Genomic DNA, 13,315 nt, shown 5'->3' with positions numbered 1-13,315 from the left:
TAAAGAAGTAATGAATGACATTATTAAGTGTTGTTATAATCTTTTAATTGTCTATGTTTATAAGATAAACTTTTTGAAGTCTGCTTGTATAGAAATGCAGTGGATGCCTCATTCTTTGACAAGCGAAGATGTGTCCCTTCCCACACCCATAACACTTCTGTGCTGGAAGTATTGAAGGATGAACTGAGTAAGGGACAAATGGCAGTGAGGCGCAAGAAGTCAGACTTGTGAATTCAAGACCTCATTTCTGTATGGTAAGTTTAAAACATGAATATTGCTAAGACAACATGTCATCATCTCTAGAAAATGTTTGTTGTTGCCCCTTAAAAACCCTACAAAAACAACACTGCATTTTTCTTATTTCTAAACATTTTTTCCCATAATTATCCCCTTGTATTACTTAACTCACTAACTTATACACCAAATTAATATTAATTTCACATTATTAGAAAAACAATTAAATGAAAATGAAAAACCTAAAATAATACATTTGATTCTAGGTGGGTGTTTTCTTTCCTTCGCTTGTTTGGTTAAGTAAAGCAAAGCATTTTGGTGTGTTTAGTTGCTCAGTCATGTCTCTATTTGCAACCCCACGGACTGTAGCCCACCAAGTTCCTCTATCCATGGGGATTCTCCAGGCAAGAATACTGGAATGGGTTGCCATACTCTCCTCCAGGGGATCTTCCCAACCCAGGGATTGAACCCAGGTCTCCTGCATTACAGGAGGATTCTTTACCATCTGAGCCACCAGGGAAGCCTTAAGTACAGCAAACAATTTTAGAATAAACCAAAGTGAAGATTCAAACCCCACTATGAAAAAAGTTGTTAAATAAATCAAATAGTTATCACTCTGTATCAAGATAACAAAATAACAAAAAAAACACATGTTAATTAAATTAGGATCAGTACACATTATTTATAGACGATAGGATTTTTGTTATTTTTTTATTGTACAGAAAAGTATCTCTGAAACATGAGATTTGGTATACACACCTAAAAATGAAATGAGTGTTCATTGAAACAAATGTTGTATTTACAGAAGAAAACATATTCATTAAACAAATATGGCATGTTTCTAAAGAGATACCCTGAGATAGAATTTATAGTTAATAGTTTTGTTATAATACATAATGAAACATGGCTTTATTGTATTCATCACTTAGAATTTTAAAGGTAAGAACTGCCTCTGAAAACAGTGATGTGGAAATTATCTGGGATTGAAGACATCAGTTTCAAGAAAGGGGCTTTAGGAGCAATACTTTGAAATGACAGGTGATGAATGGATGTTCTGGATGAACAGAACATGAAATCTTGAAATGCATTTCCTAAGACCTGTAGGGATACATAAATAGTACTCATAAATAGTATCACTATTAAAACAGTTAAACCATTGCTTATCTATACATGAGCCTATAGTGAAGACACATTTTCTTTCAATTTGGTCAATATGTCTTACTATTGAAAAACTGCATTTATTATGAGTGGTTCATTTTTTCTCTGGATATATCCATCCTATGAAGAAATACTCTTAAGGTACAATCTGTCCTCAGAGACTTAAGATTTCTTAGTTGTGTGTGTGTGCATGTGTGTTTGTGTTTTAACTCTGTGGCCTGATGAGCCTATTCACTTGGAAATATTTAAATGATACAAATTCACTAACTCTATAGGTTGACAATTTCATGGAAAGAAGTTCAATTTTTTAATGTACTAGGGGAATTCAGTGGAAAATTTTGGTGGTAACATTTTTGTTTTACACTCTGTTGAGGATGACTGGAGTTTGTGTCTGTATAAAATTATTAGATTGTTCTTCATGAATAAGTCTTTTAAGTGTGTGAAAAACACTTGAATGAGAATAGGATTGGTAACAGTGTAGAAAGAAATATGTGTTATCAATCATTCTAAAATATATACTTCACCATAATGCTGTCTGAGAACAGCTTCACAAATGATAATTAATTTTCTCTCCCTATTCATATAATTACATTTTTATTGAGTGAATTCAAATTCAATACATTGATCTGAAATGAATACCAATTGCCCACAGGTCCAAATTTATTTAAAACTCCACTAAAGCAATGCTACCAAACTATGGAAAAAGTGGGCCACCTCAATCCTTCTACCGCAGGGATTACACTGGTTAACAAACCCCACTGCTACAGATGATTATCAGAGTCCAAAGCTGTATCTTTTAATTATCTGCTTCTGGATGGGAGTTTTACTTTGTGGGCACTCAAGAAATGCATATTCTTTTTCACACCTCATAATGACAACATCACAAGGAACTCCAGGAGTCATTTAGTATAAGAATCACAGACAGGATGCTAATGAAGCAAGAAAGTCACAGCTGGGAAGTCTTCTGAATCTCCCATAGAGTTCTTGTATCATAACCTGTTCTAAATCCCCATATAACATGTGGGCTTGATCATTAGTTTGGATTACACATACCACTCATTCCTTAACTTATTCATTGAAAATGCAATTATTGATTACCTGTCGTATGTGAATTTGAATATCTGTCACATTTAAGACCCTCTGGTATGTGTGGAAGCAAGACAACAATGAATTAAGGGCACAGTAAATCAAACCTCAGTGACCAATGTATGGTAACATACTTGTCAGCTGAAATTCATATCACTTTCATATTAATCTTCAGGTAGCATAGATCTGATTATTTCATCCCCCTGTTCAAAGGCTTCCAGTGGTCAGTGCTATAATCTTCCCACAAGCAATTACTAAGAGAACAAAATACCTTACCATTAGTATTCTCTAAATTAAACAACTTACTAGGTTCATTGGTTCTGGAGTCCTACAGGACTGATTTAAAATACCATTTCTGCTATTATATAGCCAGTGGTTCTTGGGAAAGCTACTTTATTTCATCTTATAAATTTGGATGATACCTAACTCATAAGATTGTTGCAAGAATCAAATAAGAAAACATACAAAGCACTTGACATACAATTGCTATCACAGTGCTTATGCACTGTATATCTTAAAGCTAGGTATAGTATTTATTATGGGGTAAATGTGTAGCTGTAAGTGTGTATTGAACCCACACAACTGGAGTTTACACTTTGCCTCTGCCACTTACTAGATACGTGGAGTTGCATAAATTTCCTAGAATCTTTGAATCTCCTTTTTAAAGTGGGAAAATTATGGTACTTACATGGAAGGATTTTTGAGGCTATTAAATGAAACATAACAAAAATCAAAATGTTATCTGGCACAGTAGCACCAAAGAAATGCTATTTAAAATATTTATATTGTCCATTATTTTAATCATCATTATTATAATTACTGTTTTTTTTTTAAATTTTACTCAGTGTACATTGTGCAGTCATGCCTTCACAACTTTTTTTCCATATAGTTCTTTTGGCAAGAATACACTGACCTTTTCTCTGTCTTATTCATACCTCAAGATTTTGAGCCTCAGTATGTGAGCCCCTCTGCTGGATATGAATTATTTCTCCTCTATCCTAAAGCACTTTATTCAGAAGACCTTTCTTATGACATGTTTCAGTTCTTATTCTGTTCCATAGATATTTTCAATATTGCTTATGGGATATTTCAGATACAGAAAGCTATAAAGAATAACAAAATGAACACCTGCATTCCATTGCCCAACAAAACAAATATTACTTCTGTCCATCAAGACATACTACAACAGAGAACACGGGAAAAGACAAGTCACAGACTGGGAAAAGATATTCACAACACATCTAATCATCTGAAGCTGTCATATATCCCTACCTGACTAAGGTTGCCATATACAATACAGGATACCCAGTTAAATTTGAATTTCAGATAACATAATATTGATTGTATGTCTATACCAAATGCTGCACCTCTCGCTTCCTCAGAGGTAACCTCTCTCATAAATGTCATTCATGACATCTCTGAATTTTTTTATACTTTTACTATGTGTACTTTATCACCACACAATATTTTTACATGTCTTAGATGATAAATGGTAACATACTATTTGCATTTATTTTCTGCATCTCTCTTCTTTCTCAGAACATTATGTGAGATTTGTTGCTGTTGTTGTTTACTTGCTAAGTCATGTCCAACTCTTCGAGACCCTGTGGACTGCAGCATGGCTACATGTTTGCGGATATTTAGGTTCTTTCTGTTTTTCATCATTATCAACAGTCCTAACATGGACATTCTGTGAATGTGTGCATTAGTGAGGATTTCAACCGAGATTAGATTTAACTCTTCCATTGGCCCCTCCAGGTCTCCACTCTTTTTTGTGCTGTAGCAGTCTGACATTTATGGATTCCACCAAGGGGCTCATTTGACCTGACTTCTGGCTGTTTAGACCAGGATATCAGAGGAAAACAGGAGAATGAGTCTGGGTGTTAACTCTCAGGCTTCATAGGTGGCTCAGTGGTTAAAAGTCCACCTGCAATGAAGGATATGCAGCTTCCATCTCTGGGTTGGGAAGATCTTCTGGAGAAGGAAATGGCAACCCACTCCAGTATTCTTACCTGGGAAATCCTATGGACAGAGGAGCCTGGTAGGCTACAGTCCATGGGGTCGAAAAAGAGTTGGTAAATAAACCACAAATTTAAACCTCAGGCTCCTCCTCTCCTATGTCACCCTACTTGGCTACGTTCTCTCATGAAGAACCATGCCTCCTGTTGGGTAAACTTCTCTTATAGCCCCATATTTCCTGGCAGCCCCAGTAACCCCTCTGCACTTTCCAGCCTAGAGCTGGTTGACTCCTTACTGACATTAGTCTTGGGATATTGCTATCCTTTGCTGATTCATCTTAAGCCTGCCCAAAACCTTGTCAGTAGTTCCTTCAGGACATTTTTTTTTATTTTTTTTAATTATCTAATTTCCAGCTAGGATACCTATTTCTGGCTAGAATACCAATACAGACATAAGCCTAGGAATGATATTTTGTTTTTAGAAAATCCCTCAAATGGGCTTCCCTGCTAGCTCAGCTGGTAAACAATCTGCCTGCAATGTAAGGGACACTGGTTCAATCCCTGGGTTGGAAAGTTCCCCTGGAGAAGGGATAGATTACCACTCCAGTATTCTTGAGCTTCCCTGGCGACTCAGATGACAAATAATCTGCCTGCAGTGAGAGAGACCTGGGTTCAATCCCTGGGTTGGAAGACCCCCCTGGAGGAGGGCATGGCCACCCACACCAGTATTCTTGCCTGGAGAGTGCCCTTAGACAGAGGAGCCTGGTGGGCTGCAGTCCATGGGGTAGCAAAGAGGTGGACACAACTGAGCACAGCACAGCATGGCACAGCATGACTCAACTAGATTTTGTCAGACTGCTCTCCACAGATAGTGCACTTTTTTTACATTTCCAACAGAAGCATATTTGAATTCCAACATTCTAGTACTGGTTTTAGTAGTACTTCTGCAAAATTGATACAATAGTTGTAACTTATGGTTTTCATTTATATTTCTCTGATGATTACTGAGTTATAGTAACTTTTCATGTTTTATTGGCAATTCAGTTTTCATTCATTACCTGATCATATTTTTACCTAGTTTTCTAATGTGTAGTTGGTCTCCTTATTAATTTTTGACAGTTCTTTATACATTCTAGATTTTATTCCTATGTCAGTTATAGTCAATGACAATATTTTCTCAAATTCTGTGACTTACATTTTAACTCTAATAAAATCATACATTTTGATGCCCAGAATTTTAAAATATCAATGTAGTCAAATTGATCAGTCTTATGTTTTTGTTGTATTATAGATCCTTACATATATGACTTATCTCCCCTGAAAGACTACAAATTTTGTGTGGGCAAAATAAATACATAAATTTCCTGATTTAACTTTGTGTCTCTTAAAGCATTTGACTTCCTCCTGTGCACACAAGGGACAGAATGCACATAAATACTGTCTAAGAGTAAGTGAAGGAAGTTTGTCCTACAGCATCTCCCCAGGTCTCTGTAAGAAATTAAAACCAGAATTCTATTTAGAATAGAAGGATTTCTCAAAATGAAGAAAGTTTTTTTTAGTATCATAAAATACCCTGAAGGTAACGAAGAATCAAAGGAAAGAATACATTAAAAGATATAATATTTCTTCCTCTCATCTATTTTTGATGGGAAGAAAAAATATATACAATAATATTTAGTGTAGCTGAAGTGTGGATTGTTTCATGTATATATATTAATTTTTCTTTACCTTGAAAAGTAAGTTTCGTCCTCCAGGTTCAGACAATCTGGACCAATGAGACAACTCATGGGTCTTTGCAGATAAACCACAGTTCTATGACACAGGCTGGGGATTCCCCTAATCGGGCTGACTATCAGAATCATTCAAATATTTTTATAAATGAGGCCTAAATCCCCAAATCACAAGCTCAGAAAATAGTTAGCATGGTTCCCTGGTGTGTGTGTGTGTGTGTGTGTGTGTGTGTGTGTGTGTATGTGTATGTGAAGTTCCTCAACTTATTCTCACGGATAGCCATACCATGAAACAGCTTTACTCTGTTCAAATATTTACCTAGTCAAGAGATCTTAGTCACAGCTGAGAGAGAGTCACTGGCCTGGTAAACAATACCCTCAGCTGAATGCTGTCTTCTCTGTACTTGACAGACAAATTCAATGTTCTCTTCCTGTGGTTCCAAAGCTATGGATCTCTGAGGACATCAAGAATGACAGCTTCCAGCTCTCACCCTTCACAGGTTATCTGCCTCTCAATCGTTAACTTTGGAATTAACCATATGGTATTGATCTGTAGGAGGGGGATACACCAGTGAGAATATTTTGAAGAAAGCACTTGTGAAAGTGTGGTGTAACAGTCATAATAACCTATTAAGATTTCATCAATTCAGATCATTCTTCATACACAATCACAAAATAACCATGATGCTAACTTTCATTTTAACAAGTTTTCAAGAGCAGAACAACTTTAAATAGATTGATGACGGTAGCCTGATGACGATAGCCTGTGAACTCTGCAATTCAATACCTGACACATTCTCCCTGAGTACTTCAATCTCAAGTCTGACTCACTGAAAAGTTTGAAAGTTTTTCCACTCATGAGGTGGAGGGCTATAGCTCCTTCAGAGAGGCCAGTCATTAATTTGACACTTCAGGGGCAAATTAGCAATTGAGCTAAATAGCTTTTTAATTGTGGGCAGAATATCTTCTTTTAACATTCCCTGTTCGACAAAACCACTTGCACACGAGTCTAACATTGGCACGCTGACTTTGTTCAGAAGGTAGCCCCGGTGAGTTAGAGAAGGCAGCTGGGTGGCACAGTAAATGTGTCATTTGCTATTTCATGTCTCTGTGACCTGGATTTAAATTCGGAATGGCACAAAATGCAACCTCAGTTCTCTCAAAAGGCTATTAAATGCTTTGCAGTAAGCCCTGTTGAGATTCTAAAACACTAAAGGGTTCTTTGCATCCCAACACCCACTCTTGTTTGCAAAGATGCCAAAGTAGTTTATTTCTCTTAAAGGGACTGTTCAAAGGGGAAAGGATGGGCTTGACTAATCAGCTGATATGAATACATATTGTTGTTTACATATATATTTTTAAAATCTATCTACTATGCTTCAACCAGGATCTTAGAAAGAATATAACTGTCCTGTGGGAGATTTTTAATCAAGTCGCTTTGTAAGAATGTAAGTTTTGTGTTTTTCATCTGTAGGGAAAAATCAGAATAAAGTGAAATCTTGAAAATAGATGTTTCTTTCCTTAAAAGCTTCATTACCTACATTCTGCTGTACATCATTGTCCTTTCCATTATATCTGGATGTCAGAATGAATCGCAGCTGTACCTTTATGCATTCAGACTAGGGCAAAACCCTGCTTTTCATTAAATTAATTCTAAACGCATTTTCATTTAAATATTTTGTTTTATTATTTTCTCCATACAGGGGGAAAAAACAGCGTCGTGATTTTTCTTGAATCAAAAATTTACTCTCTCCTTCATTCTTATACCCTGCTTTTCCAAGAATCCATTCAAATGTGTTCAATTTACATCAACAATGGATCAATAAGTAAATTAACCACCTAACTTTGACAGCCAAGTCTTCAGCACAATTTTAATAGTTCTACCTTCTTCTGCTTGTTGTTTTACTGGGATACCAGCCTCATGTTAAAATGGCAAGAAACATCATTTACTGAAAAGAGCTCCTGTTTACTATAGCAAACAAGGTTCTAATTGTTTCTAATAACCTCAGATATGTTTATTTTTCATTAATTGTGCCATGCAGAATGGTGGACATCTTTTCTTTTTGCCTGACTAGTATGTCAAGCCAGAACAGCCTAATGCCTGAACATTTATTCATTGATAGAATTAACTCACATACTAAGGAGATGATGAGCTATCCCCAAAACACCACCATCATTTGCTGTCTACTATGTGTAGTTAAGGGAGCAACCTGGTCATTTTCAAATTTTGTATATATTGGCATCACCCAAGGGCCTTTTTAAGAAAATATGGATTGCTGTACTTCACAGAATTCTATGGAAAAAATCTCTAAACAAGTGCTTTCTAACAGAAATGCAATGTGAAACATGTAGGTAATTTTAAATTTCCTGAAAGCCATACTAAGAAAGGAAAAAAATATGAGTAAACTTAATTTTTAAAATATTCTAATTAATACAATATATTAAAAATATTATCATTGCAACACAAAAGCAATATTTAAATATTATTAGTGAGAAAAGTCACTATTTTTGTAGTAAATAGGCCTAGTCTTTACCATGTGAGCCACTAGGGAAGCCAAGCTTACCTACAAATTACCTTAAGTAGGAATAGGGGTATAACAAGTGCTCCATAGATACATGTGGCTAGGAAGATGCTTTGTGTGATTTCATAGAAGAGAGACAGACAGAACTTTAGCTGTGGGAATAAAATAATGTTAATGGGGGAGATAACTTGTAATTTGTATATGAGAAATCTAATGGAATTCAAAGGTGTTAATTGATTTTTCTAAAGTCCTGCAGCTAATTGGTAGCACAATTGAGTTTCTGCAAGTTCTTCTGAAACTTCCTGATCCCAGCCATCAATCTAGAAACCAACTGATAATCAGATCTCAAGATAAGATACAGGCTCTCATTCCATTGTACTTCCTCTTAGCTATTCCTATTTATTTCATTTCCCAATTCAAATACATTTTAACTCTCAGGAAGATTATTTTCAAAATAATATATTATCAACAATTTGCAAAATTTAGTTATGGGTGTTCCTCATTATTTCTTTAGTACAGAGTTTTTCTTCAAAGTTTCTTTTTTTCCCCAAACTGTCCATCTCTGGCATCTTTGACAATGCTTCCAAATGCTTCTTAAATTTTAGACACCAGAAATGTTTAATACTTTCTCTCTTCCTATTTATTTGGTAAAATGATAACACTATTAGGTAAAATTATAATATTATCATTCTATATCATTAAGGATTACAGCTTTCCATTTAATTTGTTAAATCTACATTAATACTATGTAGATTTGGACAAAAAAGAATCTTTAAAATAAAGTATTTCTATATATTATGTAAAAAGGTGAAGAATCTTGACAATAATCTAAATACCATAGATCACATAAAACTTATTAAGGCTCAAATTCAATTAATAGTTAAATTGAAGAGATCTTTCAACAATAAGTTGAATCTGCTCAGTTTTATATTATTAAATTTAAGCTCAAATTCTCAATTAAAAGCTGTTCATGAAGTAAAAATATGATTAACTGTAAATACTAAAGCATCATAAATTCTTAATTTAGTTACTTCATGATGTATAGCAAAATGCAGCATTTGAAGTAATTATTTAAAAAAATTACTTGGAGATAACTATGAGCCACCAAGAGGTAATGTGGTCAAATTAAATTTAAATGAATTTTTAAAACTTGTAATCATTTTTTAATGGGTCATTAAAACAGAATTTCTGTGAAAATATACACTCTTAGCACATTGTATTGGATCCTATTCTTTGACACTTTATGTTTTTGATATAGAGAAAATAGTTCACAGCCTTCAACTTCTTTTCTTTTTCAATTTTGACTCTTACAAGAGAGACAGGACAAAAGTTTGCCTAATGGGTTCAAAACCTAAATATACACAATGGTATTTTTCCTTCTAAAAGTATCTAATAAGGTGGTTTTGTTTTGTTTCAGGCAATCTTATCTTTTATGTGTCTTACTGGCTTTTGATGTCTTTAATTTACCTGGGTCAATAGCTCAATAAAATGCATTTTAAATTAAAGCTCTTAATTGTTCTTATAATAGAAGGAAAACGAAATGCATGTTACCCTGTTTTTCTTGAGTTTTCCATTAACCTGAGAGTGACATCATCTATCCATTTATGGAGACAATGGTGGAGAATAGTCAGGAGAAAAGAATGGGAAAAACTGGAAATTATCCAGCTCTTCTTAATTTATCTTCTTAATAACAAGATTTGAAATGGTATGATTTCCATAAATATGAAAATGCCAATATTTTCAAGGAACTGTAATATTTATTCTTTAAAATCTCAATATTTGATGCTTTCATCTATCTTTTAAAAACAGTAATTTAGCTCTCCCTTTAAAGTGAAAGTGAAAGTCACTCAGTCATGTCCGACTCTCTGATTCCATGGACTATACAGTCCATGGAATTCTCCAGGCCAGAATACTGGAGTGGGTTGCCTATCCCTTCTCCAGGGGATCTTCCCAACCCAGGAACTGAACCAGGGTCTCCTGCATTGCAGGTGGATTCTTTACCAGCTGAGCTGTCAGGGAAGATGACATCATAAACGCCCCCTCAAGATCAATCACGTGGCCAAGGTGATAATACGTTTTGTTATTTACTTGTGAGGGCTTCTTTGGTGGCTCAGATAGTAAAGAATCTTCCTGCAATGAAGGAAACCTGGGTTCCATCCTTGTGTCAAGAGGATCCCCTGGAGAAGGGAATGGCAACCCACTCCAGTATTCTTGCCTAGGGAATTCACTTTAGTCACTGAGTCCTGTCTGACTCTTTGTGACCCCGTGGACTATAGCCCACCAGGCTCATCTGTCCTTGGGATTTCCCAGGCAAGAGTATTGGAGTGGGTTGCCATGCCCTCCTCCAGGGGATCTTCCTGACCCAGAGATACCCAAATCTGTATCTCTTGCATCTCTTGCTTGGCAGGTGGATTCTTTACCATTGTGCCACGTAGGAAGGTTAGCTTCCTTAGAAGCATGGAAAAAAAAAATTCACTAATGCATATTAAATTGCTCATGCACAACTTTTAACCTACTAAAATCACATCTGTATGTAATTCACACTAATAGTTAACCATGTATAAAGGCACATCTCACTTGTTAAGTAAAATTCATAGTTCACTCTGAAAAAATAAGAATAGCTACTTCCACATTTAACAACACTTGGCATAGACGATAACATTATGTAATAATCATAGGGTCAAAATATTTTCAAAAAAGCACTCATGGGTGTAGAAATAAGACAAAGTTTCACTTAAACATGGGTATCTTTCATTTGGAAGGTAAAAGCTGTTATACCCTCTCCCATCATAGTTTTATAATTAGCTAGAAAATGCTTGATGTTGTCAACATAGACATATTCACATTACACTGAAGATGTTTTAGGATTAGATTGTGCATCTTTAGCCAACAATAGTGACCCTCTATAAAGGATTTAAAGACAGTCCACAGGAAGTTGCTAAGAGTGAAGGTACCTTTACTGTGTTTTGCTCTGCTGTGCTTAGTTGCTCAGTCATGTCCAACTCTTTGCAGCTCCACAGATGGCAGCCTGCCAGGCGCCTCTATTCATGGGATTCTCCAGGCAAGAACACTGGAGTGGGTTGCCATGCCTTCCTCCAGGGGTCTTCCTGACCCAGGGATCAAACCTTTATCTCCTGCAGCTCTGGCATTGCAAGTAGATTCTCCACCACTACCAGGAAGCCCCTTGATAATACCGGAAAATTTTTCTATCCAAATATATAGACTAAAGGACTAGGATAACATTTTCATATTGATCAAATGATTGATTGCTAAATATTTTCCAAGCAATATGCCTATAGAATGTAACTTTGGATAGATTCTTTGCTTTTGTTTGAATCCTATCTTATCATGGATAATAGAGATGTAGGCAATATATTTTCTTCTTCCTGCTCTTTATGTAGATGTGAAGGACCTAAGTACATTAATTTCATATGGATATTTTAATATTTCCTGAAAATAATTAAATGATACTTTGTTACTGCTATTTTGACTTAAGAGTAAGGTAAGATGTCAAAGTAAGAAAATGTTGTTATATTTTATTTTAATACAAAGCTTTGGTCAAATTATGGGAAGCATTATTCTAATTATTGAGACAAAATTGTTATAATTATTGGAACATTAATATGCTAAAACTATTGCATATAAGTAATAGGATGGGAAAGACTAAAGATCTCTTCAAGAAAATTAGAGATAGCAAGGGAACATTTCATGCAAAGATGGGTACAATAAAGGACAGAAATGATATGGACCTAACAGAAGTAGAAAATATTAAGAAGAGGTGGCAAGAACACACAGAACTATAGAAAAAAGATCTTCATGACCCAGGTAACCCATGATGGTGTGATCACTCACCTAGAGACAGACATCCTGGAATGCGAGATGAAGTGGGCCTTAGGAAGCATCACTATGAACAAAGCTAGTGGAGGTAATGGAATTCCAGTTGAGCTATTTCAAATCCTAAAAGATGATGCTGTGAAAGTGTTGCACTGAATATGTCAGCAAATTTTGAAAACTCAGTAATGGCCACAGGAATGAAAAAGGTCAATTTTCATTCCAATCCCAAAGAAAGGCATTGCCAAAGAATGCTCAAACCACCACACATTTGCACTCATTTCACACTAGCAAAGTAATGCTCAAAATTCTCTAAGCCAGGCTTCAATATTACATGAATCATGAAATTCCAGATATTCAATCTGGATTTAGAACGGGCTGAGGAAACAGAGATCAAATTGCCAACATCCATTGGATCATTGGAAAAGAAAGAGAATGCCAAAAAAACATCTACTTCTGCTTATTGATTATGGCAATGTCTTTGACTGTGTCAGTGCAGTTCAGTGGCTCAGTCACGTCCAACTCTTTGTGACCCCCATGGACTGCAGAACACCAGGCTTCCCTGTCCATTACCAACTCCCAGAGCTTACTCAAACTCATGTCTGTTGGGTTGGTGATGCCATACAACCATCTCATCCTCTGCCATCCCCTTCACCTCCTGCCTTCAATCTGTCCCAGCGTTAGGGTCTTTTCCGATGAGTTAGTTCTTCATATCAGGTGGCCAAAGTATCGGAGTTTCAGCTTCAGCATCAGTCCTTCCAATGAATATTCAGGACTGATTTCCTTTAGGATGGGC

The sequence above is a fragment of the Budorcas taxicolor genome, chromosome 2, assembly GCF_023091745.1.
Source record: "Budorcas taxicolor isolate Tak-1 chromosome 2, Takin1.1, whole genome shotgun sequence".
In the NCBI taxonomy this organism is placed as follows: Eukaryota; Metazoa; Chordata; class Mammalia; order Artiodactyla; family Bovidae; genus Budorcas; species Budorcas taxicolor.
This window is presented reverse-complemented; position numbering follows the sequence as displayed.